The sequence below is a fragment of the Lepidochelys kempii genome, chromosome 4 (assembly GCF_965140285.1).
Source record: "Lepidochelys kempii isolate rLepKem1 chromosome 4, rLepKem1.hap1, whole genome shotgun sequence".
In the NCBI taxonomy this organism is placed as follows: Eukaryota; Metazoa; Chordata; order Testudines; family Cheloniidae; genus Lepidochelys; species Lepidochelys kempii.
Window position 1 is genome coordinate 6,845,546 of NC_136383.1, and position 14,207 is coordinate 6,859,752.

The window sequence follows — 14,207 nt, forward strand, 5'->3', positions numbered from 1 at the left end:
GATTCCCTGAAGTCATCTACTATCTGCGTGATGTTCTGCAATGCAGTGTCCTTAGTGCCAATATGAACCATCAGCAATGGATCCTTTCCCATCGATTTCAAAACCTACGTAATCTTAGAGTGACACCTCTCCAGGAAGGCAGCACACCATCTTGTTGTCCACCTGTCTCTTGCTGAATGTTCCTTCAATTCTTCTGAGTATGGAATCCCCAATAAGGATTGTCTGTCTTGCTTGGATGATTGAATAACTCTTTGTGGACAAGGCTGATTTTCTTACAAGTTGGGCAGAGCTGTCACATACATCTCTCCATTCCCTTGGAGCAGCTGGATTATGAGAAGTAACTTCCAATTTCCACACTGAGGACCTGTTATTGATTGGAAACTTCTAGCTGTGAGGAATTCCTCCAGGTCCTCTCCTTTCTGGTGGCCACAGCCTGCCCATCATAGTCGGTGTGGCCTCTTGCCTCTGGTGGTCACAAACTGTCAGGATGCCTCTATGACTCCTTGGTGGCCAGCTCCTTCATTCCTTGAACCTGGGGTACTGATGTTTCCTGAACTTGGGTGTCTAGGAATTCCTCAGCTTCTCTGATTTTCAGTAGCATCTCTGCTTGCCCTTCCAATCCAGGAATTTTCTCCTCTAGTACAGACACTCCTCCAGCAACTTTCACTTCACACTTTAGGAAGTCCCCTTCCGGCGTCATGCAGGAAAGAAAACATGGCACATCCATTGCAGGTCATCACCATTGTCCTATCACTGGGCATCTCAAAACTGTACAAGCTGAACCTAGAAGGAAAGCCTCTCACGCTCCCTCTCTCAACTCCCTCTGAAACTCTCATGTTAGCTGCCTCGGTCTGAACTTTCGAGTTCGCCTAGCAAATGACTTTTTATCCCTGCTTTGCTCAGCTTGGCCTTCACTACCAGAGACCAGTTAATCTCTCAGAGACTTCAAATAGCTACATAACCTGTACACAGAGAGCAAACAGTCAAACAAACAACCCACAGACACACCGAACAAAGAGTGATATAGTGCGGCAATAACACCTAGTTCTTATATAGCAATTTTCATCAGTAGATCTCAAAATACTTTATAAAGAGGTCAGTACATTATCCCCATTTTACCTATGGGGAAACTGAGGCACGGGGCAGTGAACTGAATTGTCCAAGGTCACCCAGCAGGCCAGAGGGTAAGCTGGGAATAGAACTCATGGTCTCCTGAGTCACAGTCTGTTTCTATAGAGCTGGACTTTCAGTTTTAGCTCTAGGTTTTACAGTTTCTGTCTCATTCTCATCAACATTGAGAAGGCTAAAGATCTCATGTAACACACCCATAAGAAGCAGAGGTAGATACAGTGCCGTAGCCTCAGGAGATGGAGGGGTAAGCGTTCCCATTCACCCAAACACCCTGGAAGAACCTGCTTCAATACAGAATAAACCCTGACTGCACATGCCTAGTTGTCATTTACCACCCCACACTAGAACCCATATGGGGCTTCATCAAACAAACAGTTACAACCCATACTCAGTAGGGACCACATCCTGAAATAAATCTTTCCTGAACCTCCTCTTCTGGCCTTCAAACAACCCTCAACCTCTCCATCAGAAGCAAGCTCCCCACAGACCAGGACTCTCCAACTCAAAGTGGCACTAGACCCGGCCAGAACAACAGATGAAAAAACTGCAGACATATCTCCTCTTCTGTAATGATCTGTATCACCCACAACACAGCTTTCACAATCCCTGGGTCCTACACATGACTATCACCACATGTGGTGTCCCTCATCCAGTGCATCAAATGATCAACAACAACTATGTGGGTGAAACCGGACAATCACTATGCTCTGAGATGAACTCAAACAGAAAAATGGTAAAAGATCACAAAACACCCTATCTCCCATCGTTTTCACAGAACAATCACTGCATATCCAACCTCTCGTCCTCACAGCAAACCTGCACAACACCTTCAAAAGATGAACCTGGGAGCTCAAATTTATAGCTCCACTGGACATTAAAAACCACAGACTTAACAGAGACATTGGTTTTATTGCAATGATTTGTAACACACCTTACTGCCTAATGCTTAATTGCAGCTACAGCTGCATGAACGCCCTACACCTACCGATACGTCCCACCTTGCATTTAGCTTAGATGCTGTAGTTACCTTTTCCAGCTCTGTGAAGCCTGAAAGCTTGTCCAGTCCAACAACAGAAGTTGCTCTAAGAAAAGTTATTACCTCACTTACTTTGTCTCTGGCAACAACACCAACACCAACATGTATTTAATGGAGCTGTGGAGATGATAGACAAAGACACAACTCATTTATCAAAATGTGGACAGATCCCATTTCAAAGCAGGTAGAATACAGCAAGAAGCTGTATCCAAAGGAATCTGTTATACAGGAAGGCACCATACCTTCCCAGCAGTGCAATGCCATGGATTCGTTTGTGTATGCTTTTGGATTAAAAAGGCCACAGAATGAGTCAGCCTAAAATCATAGGAACTAGTGACATTTGCAAAGGTTCATATAAAATTTTAAAGGCTCTCAATGGTATTATAGCTGCATGACTCCAATTGACTTTAATGGGCGCTTCCTGGTAAAAGCCCCCTGGCGTGCTTTGAAAGATCAAAGGTAAGTGTTGTGAATTTTCCAGGCTCTATGTAATTGAGGGGTTCCCTATCACAACATTATCATTTTGTACCATTTCATAAAACGGTAAGAAAAGTTCTTTCAGTGCTTTACTTCATCCGGTCATAACGTATATGATTGGACGCTAATGTGTTACACCGCTTTAAGGAAGAAATCTTAATGTATACCACAGAAAAAGTAAAGGTATAGTAAATATGCCTCCCTCTGTGCAATTAGGCATTTTCCCTTGAATTCAGCCCTTCAACAGTTACTCCTTCAAGCAATAAACCATCTAAAAAACAGATAATTTAGCAGACTGACTTTCCATGAACTGCTAATTTTATTATCAGTTAAATTGTTTGCTTCTGATTATATTTTACTACCCATGCATCTCTAATAACAAAGATGCTTAATAATTACATGCAGCACCTGCTGTGATATGAATAGAACAATATGAACAACAAAATTACTATAATCAATCATCAACAGCATGTTTTTAAAAACCTTAGAAACATAGGATGTTCTAGGGAATGCTGCAATAGGAGCAATTCATAAACGTCCCATCATATGATCACAGATTGCGATGCACCAGCTGAGAAATAGAACAGGACTTTCCCACAAAATACACTGCACCTATATCTGACTAATGTACCTCATCTAACTCGGGCGTAGATCTAATACCTATAAATCATTGGCATTATGCTGCTATGAAACTCCCATGACTGGAATGTAGCTGATTCAATGGTGTATATAAATTGTGGTGACACACAGCTTATCTGACAACTAAACTTGTCAAGGTCTTTCCATGACAAGTGAATGCTGAGCGAATGTTGGTATTCACATCCTCAACCCTTAAACAGCAGAGGTCATGAATGTCATTTCTACTGGTTGGAATGGAGTATCTGACAATTCTCAAGAACACTTCAGAGTCACCAGGAGTAGATAAAGATATCATCATCCTGACAACTGAGTCCTCTGCTGAACGGAAGTTTGAGTATCAGTGCTTCATGGAGCCGCGAATGCTCACAGAAAGCAGCTGAAATGACTGGAGTTTTCTTCTTTCCACTTTCATTTTGAGAAAAAGCCTAGGGATTCATTCTGCTAAGACATAGTCACTGATTTGTCGGTTGGCGGCAATTCTAAAAAAGTGGGGCGAAATTAATTAGGGTTGACCCGCAAATGAAAGTTTTCAAAATTTTTGTTGACTTGAACAACTGAAAAAAAATTATTTCAGATTCAATATTTCTTTAAGTGTTTCATTCAACCCTAAACGACATATTTTGCTTCAATTTCAAATTTCTAAACTTTCTTTAATTTTTTTTAAAAAATTGAAGGTACAAAGGTATTTCAATTAAAAAACAAAACGAAAAAAACCCCGCCCTCCCGCAACACAGACTATTTGGTAAAACAGGCACAAATTCACAGAACATTTTGGTCTTGCCGAATCTACCTTCTTCACCTAAAAAAATTTGCCCAGCTCTACGCATAAGACTTGTGGCAGCAAACAGGAAGTGAAGCACAACCACCCATGAAAGAAGCCACGATAAAGCCCGGCTGTGGAACAAGGAGAAAAGAAAATAAGAATATTTGCTTGACACGACAGTCTGCGACAGACTTTTGCCACTGAAATGACAAAATATTAACACTAGTATCGTAGCGGGGGTAGAGCAGGCTGTGGCGACACGGGCTAGCTGACCCAAGTGTGTACCCATGTGGACATTGTGGGTACATGCTCAGGGCAATTAGCCCATGCTGCCACTCACCACTACCCGTGTTACTGCAGTTATTTTTAGCACACTAGCTCAATGACAGCTAGCACAAGTACATCTGCTCAAACTGGGGACACCACCCCTAGCTCCAAGTATAAACGTAGCCCGAGTCTACGCCAATAGTGTCCAACCCTGGAAGCTGTAACGTATGATTTCCATGTGTTTCATTAGCAATACAGGCAGCGTTGTAGGAGAGAGATCTTCATTCCATAGGCTGAGAGGTCAATTACACGCCGAGGCTGAGGGCAAGCAACTAGAGCGCCATTTGCATTGCTGAGCCCCTGGCCTCACACCACACTAGTTCCCTTATGAAACCTGTCTCTCTTTCTCCAGTTGCACTCATCATGCTATACCATGGGCAACTGTGTTAAGAAATTTTGTATTAGATAACGGAATGGAAGTGTAGTCGCTGAGATGCACCCTGCGAGTGTTTGAATCTGGCCTGCCCCAGAAGCAGATCCAATGTGAGTGATCCGAGCACCTGCTGTGTCCTCTCTGCTGTTCTGTTCAGGTTCTTATCCCACTCTCATCCCAGGAGTATCTGAGGGCCTTCCACCAATGCATCTAAGCAACATGGTCAATGCCTGTCACGTGCCATGCATTCTCGCTCCCATCCTTTCCCCAAGGGGAGAATTTCATGTGCAGCAAAGGGTTCTGGTTTGGAAGGGATTCTGTGCTCATTTTTAGATATACATGCTGTTATGTGTTTATGTTGGAGAAGGCGGGTGGAAGAAATGCCCCTTGCACTTGGAGTGGAAGGTGGTGAGGTTTAAGATTTTCCTCAGCTCCTGGTGGAGTTCAGTCCATGATCACGGACTGGCCCCTGAGAAATGTTTGACTCCTACACAGACAAGCTTTACCCTTGTGGTAGAAACTTCCATTGTGCCAGAGGTGTGGAGTTGTTGACCAATGTTCATCCCTGTTTAGGCTCTTTTAGATATGCCGGGCCCATGTGATGGATTGTCCTGACGATAAGGACCAAGACCTCAAACTTGATTCAATATTCCATAGGAAGCCAGCATAGGGAGCAGAGGACATGCATGAGGTGCTCATGGTAGCCCATGTTGCTGAGGAGACATGCTGCTGAGTTTTGTACTAGCTGGAGTTTCTTAAGAGCTGATGGCTTTGTGGCCTGGTATATAATGTTGCTGTGATCTTTAGCCTGAGAAGTACAAAGGGAGTGAAACAGGATGGAGTATCTACCCCAAAGTGTTAACTGTGGCCCTTTGACCAGAGCAATGAGTATGATTTCTTTAGAGCTACAATCCAGCAATGGGAACATTAAACTCCAGTTGTTATATAATGCTGTCTGGGCAGAGCACGAGGACCAGTTAATGGCATGTGTGAGCACACATTTTCCACAGAAAGGCATGGAGAAATATCTCCTGGTGACAAGATAAAACTATCAGCACCCATCTTTAAAGGAAGAAAAATGGACTTTGCAGTCTTCAGCAACAAACACGGTACAGGCAGTGGATAGTTGACAGCAATAATTCAACTCCGTAAAATTGTTCTGAAATGTCTTGAAAAATTCCCTGTACTTTTTAGTTGCTTGGTCATTCTAGTTTCACCTCCTATACTCTTCCCAACTTACATGTCCTTCTCGTGCACTCGTGCTGAGTCAATCACTGTCTACCACATAATCCTTTGACTCCTGAATGTAAAGGACACGCTTTGCATAGCTTTTATCCCATGGATAGGGCATTAGACTAGCACTCAAGAGACCTGCTGTTATATGAGGGCTTTGGGGATGAAAGCAGCAGGAGGCAGGCTGAGATGGGGAGAAGGTTTTAAAAATCACTAGCCTCCTCCAACAAATGCTCGTGCAGGAGTCGAGTGCTGATTCTAAAACAGAAGACAGTGGGTGCTGGAGTCTGCTTGTGTGCAATCAGCTGGACATTTAATAATAAATACGTCAACATGGAAAGCCGTGAGATAAGAAGGGAAGACACGGGGCATTAAGCATGGATGTTTCAGCAATGGAAATGCGTCACGCCTGGCGACACTTTGTGTATGTTTCAGCCCTGAATGACAGCGTGGCAGACTGCAGTGCGATCAGATACAAAGGCCAGGGTAGATTAGTGACTAGGAAGAACTACAGTATGAACTCACCTCTACACATGACACGGGGGCATATGGTCTTGCAGCTGAATGTGCACCTGTCATTGTGATATATAAAGAGCTGCCGCTGACAGGGAAGAGGGTCACCTACCACACAGTTGTTATTGTTAGGGAACAAGGAGGAGCCCGCGGCACCTTCAGTGCCAGCAAGCAGCAGCGCTAGTGAAGGAGGAAGGAGAAAACAGCAGCAGCAACGTGGGCAACAAACCCTAGAGGGTGGTGGATGATAGATTGTTGCTTCTGCATTTGACCCATGGGTGGCGCTATGCAGCAACATGGATCTGCACAGGCTGACCACCCCTCCTGGGTAGGGTGGGTGACAGAGGAGGGAGTTACGTCGCTGGAGGAGGGACATGGCGACCACTTGAGCAGTATCAGCAAACTGCAGACTGCCCGCAGTTTCCTTTGGTGTCAGATTCAGTTCTGGCCTGAACTATGCTGGGAGCAGGCTAGTTCCTCTGGCTTGGCGATCCTGAGCTGCAGAGTCAGCTCCGGGCTACTGCTGCTGTTAATCACAGGCAGAGCTGGTCAGAAAACAGGATGGGAAAATGGCACTTGTCTCCCCTCCCACCCCTTATTATTTTCAGCCTTCCAAGCACAGACTACACACACGCACACACAGTCACTGAGCTGGTTGTGAGGATGGCTGTAGCGGTGCAGTCAAGTCAACATTTGGTGTCATACGGCGGTTAGTGTTTTTCTGAAAATCCAAATTCCGGCAGTCATGGATGACGAGAGCATCCCATTTGTCTTCTTTCAGTAATTTTCTAGCCCACTTGGTTATGGAGAAATGCGACCCAAGCACCCCTTAAAGGCTCGCAAACCGGAAGGGGCCTGGCAGCAAAATGTACTATTTGGCTCAAAAAGATGAGACTCTTTTTTTGTAATCTGATTATTCTGAGGCCCCTGTTTCATAGTTTTTCTTTGGGTCGGCAGTACTGGGATGGTGATAGGTGACAGAAAACGGGAGACTGGTCAATTCAATCCACGCAGTAGGCAGATACATAAAATAGCGTTGTATCAACACAACATGGGACCAGGAGGAATGCTTACAATAAACATGCTAGCCATAGTTACTTTTTAAACCAGAAAGGGCTGCAAAAAGTATCTATGATACTTCTCCGGCCCCCTAGCACCTGAGCACCTCACAATCTTCAGTGTATTTACCCTCATAAAATCCCCATGAGATAACGCGGTGTTATGATCCCCACTGTACAGGTGGAGAGCTCAGAGTCTATTGATACCAATTGAAATCATTGCTACCAATGGAAGTTAGGGACCTAAACACCTTGGAAGATCTGCGTGTAAGGGACATGCCCCACATCACACAGGATGTCTGGGATAGAAGGGGGATCAGAACCCACATCTCCAGCAGGTACTGTATTTCCCCAACCACCCTTCCTTTCACATATGGGCCTGACCACTTGCTAAATGCCAAATCTGCACACACAGGGCCCTGCATGTCTAGCCATAAGCAGCCACCAGTGGGAGGCTTTGCATTTTTATAGGCACAGAAGGGGCTTGGGCATCTCATGTGCATGCACCTCTTAAAAACTTCGGACTGATGAGTCTACTGCCAACCCCGCAATTTATGGCATGGGGGATCCTCCTGCCAATTCCTGCTGAGCTTGGGATGGGCATGTTTTGTGAGCAAAGGAACAAAGATGCCCTTTTAGTGCCAGTCCTGCCCTAGTGAAGTCAGTGGGGCTCTGTACAGGTACACGTGTCCATCTGTACAGATCAGAGTGTAGCAGCAGGAGCTGACGTAGGTTAGCCGTGACAGCAACTGTTACAACTCTAGGTCATTGTGCAGTTGGCAATTAATTGTAAATGGTTAATCCCCCCATTATCCTGGAACATGCAGGCAGCCATGAACTTGCATCACTCTCAGGAAGGATGTTGATAAACTGAAGAGGGCTCAGAGAAGAGCCAAGAGAATGATTAAAGGATTAGAAAACCTGCCTTATAGAGATTGGGCTCCTTGAGTCTATCTATTAAGCTTCAAAAAAGAGAAGGAAGGGGTGACAATTATATATACACAGACCTGCGTGAGGAACAAATGGCTCTTCGTAAGAAAAGAAAGATCTAACATGATCCAATGGCTGCAAGTTGAAGCTAGACAAATTCAGACTGGAAACAAGGCCACAATTTTAATGCTGACAGTAATTAACCATTGCAACAGTTTACAAGGGTCATGGCGGAGACTCCTCACTGACAATTTTTCAATCAAGATTGGATCTTTTTCTAAAAGTTATAATGTGGGAATTATTTTGGGGAAGTTCTATGGCCTGTTACACAGGAGGTCAGACTTGATGATCACAATGATCCCTTCTGGCCTTCAAATCTATGAATCTTCATGCTTGAGTCCAACCAGGACCCCACAAATTCAGAAAAAATCAGGTAGTTCATTTAGCTCTATAGTCTATTGATTTATTTGAAAAAAGTTATCATGCTTTGTTAGCAGGGAAGATGAAAAAATACTTAAGATTGAAAATTGTTCATTCACAGCTAAAGAATAATGAACACATTGGAAACATTTACTATGAATTAACCTGATGAAGGTCAACTGTTATAAGTAGCAGAAAATAACATTCTGCTTTTCGTGTAGCAGGTCCTATCAGTTTGTTGCTTCTGTGTTAAGTATTCTGTTTTAGATTTAAAGCAATTGGACCCTAAAAGCAATTTTTGATGCCCACATTTTCAGCAGCAGATTACCAACAAAAAAAAATTCCAAACATTTAGCTGTGTTTTTTAGTGTTATTAAATTATTTTCTCCTTTCAGCTTGTAAAGTCTAAAGAAAAAGCCAAGTCCATGCATTATTAATTTTCCATGTAGCCTGCAGAAGCTATAATTAATTTTGAATTTTTAGGCATGCATTTGCATTTAAATGATTTTTACTGCATTAATAACGAAGTGGGATGTGGCAAAACAGGAAAACAGATATTCTGACGGGACTGGCATTCGAAGTGGCAGTTGTAGCTATAAATCAATCCATTTAACACTGCCGCTGCCTGCTAAAGTCGAGACTTTAGCAAAATCAACACCTAACACCAGCGCTAAGAGCTGATGGCCACCTCAGTATTCAGCAATTCAAGAGATACAGGTCCTTTGCATACCTGACTGATGCAGCTGATTCAGCAGAGGCCTGCCTTTGCTCACTCTGAAACTGTGGCAGCAATTAAAACTAGTGCTGGTACACACTGGAGATTTCCATTTACAGCAGGGATTATCTGCCCCATGGTATTTAAGGTCGTATTGGGCTTCCCTATTACAAATCTAAGGAAAGCCGATGCAATTGGTGCCGATATATCCTGGGGTGGGGAAAGAACTAAAACAGGATAGACCATGATTTTGTTGGGCAAGTCAAAGGCAAGTTGAATCTCTCCAGCTCAGAGGGATCATAGAATCATAGAATATCAGGGTTGGAAGGGACCCCTGAAGGTCATCTAGTCCAACCCCCTGCTCGAAGCAGGACCAATTCCCAGTTAAATCATCCCAGCCAGGGCTTTGTCAAGCCTGACCTTAAAAACCTCTAAGGAAGGAGATTCTACCACCTCCCTAGGTAACGCATTCCAGTGTTTCACCACCCTCTTAGTGAAAAAGTTTTTCCTAATATCCAATCTAAACCTCCCCCACTGCAACTTGAGACCATTACTCCTCGTTCTGTCATCTGCTACCATTGAGAACAGTCTAGAGCCATCCTCTTTGGAACTCCCTTTCAGGTAGTTGAAAGCAGCTATCAAATCCCCCCTCATTCTTCTCTTCTGCAGGCTAAACAATCCCAGCTCCCTCAGCCTCTCCTCATAAGTCATGTGTTCTAGACCCCTAATCATTTTTGTTGCCCTTCGCTGGACTCTCTCCAATTTATCCACATCCTTCTTGTAGTGTGGGGCCCAAAACTGGACACAGTACTCCAGATGAGGCCTCACCAATGTCGAATAGAGGGGAACGATCATGTCCCTCGATCTGCTCGCTATGCCCCTACTTATACATCCCAAAATGCCATTGGCCTTCTTGGCAACAAGGGCACACTGCTGACTCATATCCAGCTTCTCGTCCACTGTCACCCCTAGATCCTTTTCCGCAGAACTGCTGCCTAGCCATTTGGTCCCTAGTCTGTAGCGGTGCATTGGATTCTTCCATCCTAAGTGCAGGACCCTACACTTATCCTTATTGAACCTCATCAGATTTCTTTTGGCCCAATCCTCCAATTTGTCTAGGTCCTTCTGTATCCTATCCCTCCCCTCCAGCGTATCTACCACTCCTCCCAGTTTAGTATCATCCGCAAATTTGCTGAGAGTGCAATCCACACCATCCTCCAGATCATTTATGAAGATATTGAACAAAACCGGCCCCAGGACCGACCCTTGGGGCACTCCACTTGACACCGGCTGCCAACTAGACATGGAGCCATTGATCACGACCCGTTGAGCCCGACAATCTAGCCAGCTTTCTATCCACCTTATAGTGCATTCATCCAGCCCATACTTCCTTAACTTGCTGACAAGAATACTGTGGGAGACCGTGTCAAAAGCTTTGCTAAAGTCAAGAAACAATACATCCACTGCTTTCCCTTCATCCACAGAACCAGTAATCTCATCATAGAAGGCGATTAGATTAGTCAGGCATGACCTTCCCTTGATGAATCCATGCTGGCTGTTCCTGATCACTTTCCTCTCATGCAAGTGCATCAGGATTGATTCTTTGAGGACCTGCTCCATGATTTTTCCAGGGACTGAGGTGAGGCTGACTGGCCTGTAGTTCCCAGGATCCTCCTTCTTCCCTTTTTTAAAGATGGGCACTACATTAGCCTTTTTCCAGTCATCCGGGACTTCTCCTGTTCGCCACGAGTTTTCAAAGATAATGGCCAATGGCTCTGCAATCACAGCCGCCAATTCCTTCAGCACTCTCGGATGCAACTCGTCCGGCCCCATGGACTTGTGCACGTCCAGCTTTTCTAAATAGTCCCTAACCACCTCTATCTCCACAGAGGGCTGGCCATCTCTTCCCCATTTTGCTGCTGCCCAGCGCAGCAGTCTGGGACCCTACCTTGTTAGTGAAGACAGAGGCAAAAAAAGCATTGAGTACATTAGCTTTTTCCACATCCTCCGTCACTAGGTTGCCTCCCTCATTCAGTAAGGGGCCCACACTTTCCTTGGCTTTCTTCTTGTTGCCAACATACCTGAAGAAACCCTTCTTGTTACTCTTGACATCTCTCGCTAGCTGCAGCTCCAGGTGCGATTTGGCCCTCCTGATATCATTCCTACATGCCCGAGCAATATTTTTATACTCTTCCCTAGTCATATGTCCAACCTTCCACTTCTTTCAGAGTAACAGCCGTGTTAGTCTGTATTCGCAAAAAGAAAAGGAGGACTTGTGGCACCTTAGAGACTAACCAATTTATTAGAGCATAAGCTTTCGTGAGCTACAGCTCACTTCTTCAGATGCATATCGTGGAAACTGCAGCAGGCTTTATATATACACAGAGAATATGAAACAATACCTATTTCTAAAGTGATTTCCAGCACAAATCCAGGTTTTCTCACCCTCCACCCCCCCACACAAATTCACTCTCCTGCTGGTGATAGCCCATCCAAAGTGATAACTCTTTACACAATGTGCATGACAATTAAGCTGGGCTATTTCCTGCATAAATCCAGGTTCTCACATCCCCCCCACCCCCATACACACACAAACTCACTCTCCTGCTGGTAATAGCTCATCCAAACTGACCACTCTTCAAGTTAAAATCCAAGTTAAACCAGAACATCTGGGGGGGGGATGTTCTGGTTTAACTTGGATTTTAACTTGAAGAGTGGTCAGTTTGGATGAGCTATTACCAGCAGGAGAGTGAGTTTGTGTGTGTATGGGGGTGGGGGGGATGTGAGAACCTGGATTTATGCAGGAAATAGCCCAGCTTAATTGTCATGCACATTGTGTAAAGAGTTATCACTTTGGATGGGCTATCACCAGCAGGAGAGTGAATTTGTGTGGGGGGGTGGAGGGTGAGAAAACCTGGATTTGTGCTGGAAATCACTTTAGATAAGCTATTACCAGCAGGACAGTGGGGTGGGAATAGGTATTGTTTCATATTCTCTGTGTATATATAAAGCCTGCTGCAGTTTCCACGATATGCATCTGAAGAAGTGAGCTGTAGCTCACGAAAGCTTATGCTCTAATAAATTGGTTAGTCTCTAAGGTGCCACAAGTCCTCCTTTTCTTCTTCCACTTCTTGTAAGCTTCTTTTTTATGTTTAAGATCCGCTAGGATTTCACCATTAAGACAAGCTGGTCGCCTGCCATATTTACTATTCTTTCGACTCATTGGGATGGTTTGTCCCTGTAACCTCAACAGGGATTCCTTGAAATACAGCCAGCTCTCCTGGACTCCTTTCCCCTTCAAGTTAGTCCCCCAGGGGATCCTGGCCATCCGTTCCCTGAGTCGAAGTCTGCTTTCCTGAAGTCCAGGGTCCGTATCCTGCTGCTTACCTTTCTTCCCTGTGTCAGGATCCTGAACTCAACCAACTCATGGTCACTGCCTCCCAGATTCCCATCCACTTTTGCTTCCCCCACTAATTCTACCCAGTTTGTGAGCAGCAGGTCAAGAAAAGCGCCCCCCCCCCCCAGTTGGCTCCTCTAGCACTTGCACCAGGAAATTGTCCCCTACGCTTTCCAAAAACTTCCTGGATTGTCTATGCACTGCTGTATTGCTCTCCCAGCAGATATCAGGAAAATTAAAGTCACCCATGAGAATCAGGGCATGCGATCAGGATAGATATCAGGAAAATTAAAGTCACCCATGAGAATCAGGGCATGCGATCAGGATGACATCCCACTGGTAAGGCTGATTCCTGTTCACATGGGCTAGAAAAAACAATGGGCTCACTTGTGGCTTTTCCACAAGCCCCCAGCAAGGAGCAGTGGCTATGTTCCAATGTGTTTATAATGGGTCAATAAATGAGTAATAGATGTTTTAACAAATGCTTACTCAGCTGTTACGGAGTCCAACAGGTCAGCAGGTTGCTTATGACCATCTCTGACACCTTCTTCTATTGATGTATTTATAACCATTGGTAAAACACATTGCTCATGCCTGTAACGTGTATAATAGAAATCAATCATTTATTAACCCTTTATAAATGGAAGCTCAGTACAAAGCGTGACAAAAATACAAGGGATCTCACACTATGGAACAAAGAAAGGTACTTATATGGCCCAATAACCATAGTGTCGGAGCACCTCACAATCTGTAATCCATTCACCCTCCCCACACCTCTGGGAGGATGGGCAGTGCTATTACCCCCATGGTACAGATGGGGAACTACGGTACAGTGAGAGTAATGCCCCATTTTCAAAGCTGTTTAGGCATCTAAAGATTCAGACAGGCACTTTTGTAAATGCCCCTAAATGCCTAAGCAGGTTAGGTGCCTAATTCCCATTGGCTTTGACTAAATAGCTTTGGAAGTCTGGCTCTTGCCCATGCACAGGAAATGGACAGTAGAGTAGGGGACTGAAGCCCTGTTTCTCAAACCCCAGCCTAATACCATAACTACTGGAATATCCTGCCTGGACTCAAAAACAACACTGTGAAATAAAGGTTTATTTTTACTTCTTAAAAAATCTGGGGTCAGTTTCAGCCGGTGCCAGTTTCAGACAGAACAAAGAGTTGCCGTGGCTGGCAGTGAAGAAGTGTT

General features: G+C 44.6%; 1 protein-coding gene across 1 annotated transcript in view; it reads right to left on the bottom strand.

Annotated features, from left to right (window-relative positions):
- TECRL (trans-2,3-enoyl-CoA reductase like) overlaps nucleotides 1-14,207 on the bottom strand; it is a 123,124-nt gene that overhangs the window by 66,567 nt on the left and 42,350 nt on the right. The window lies entirely within an intron of this gene.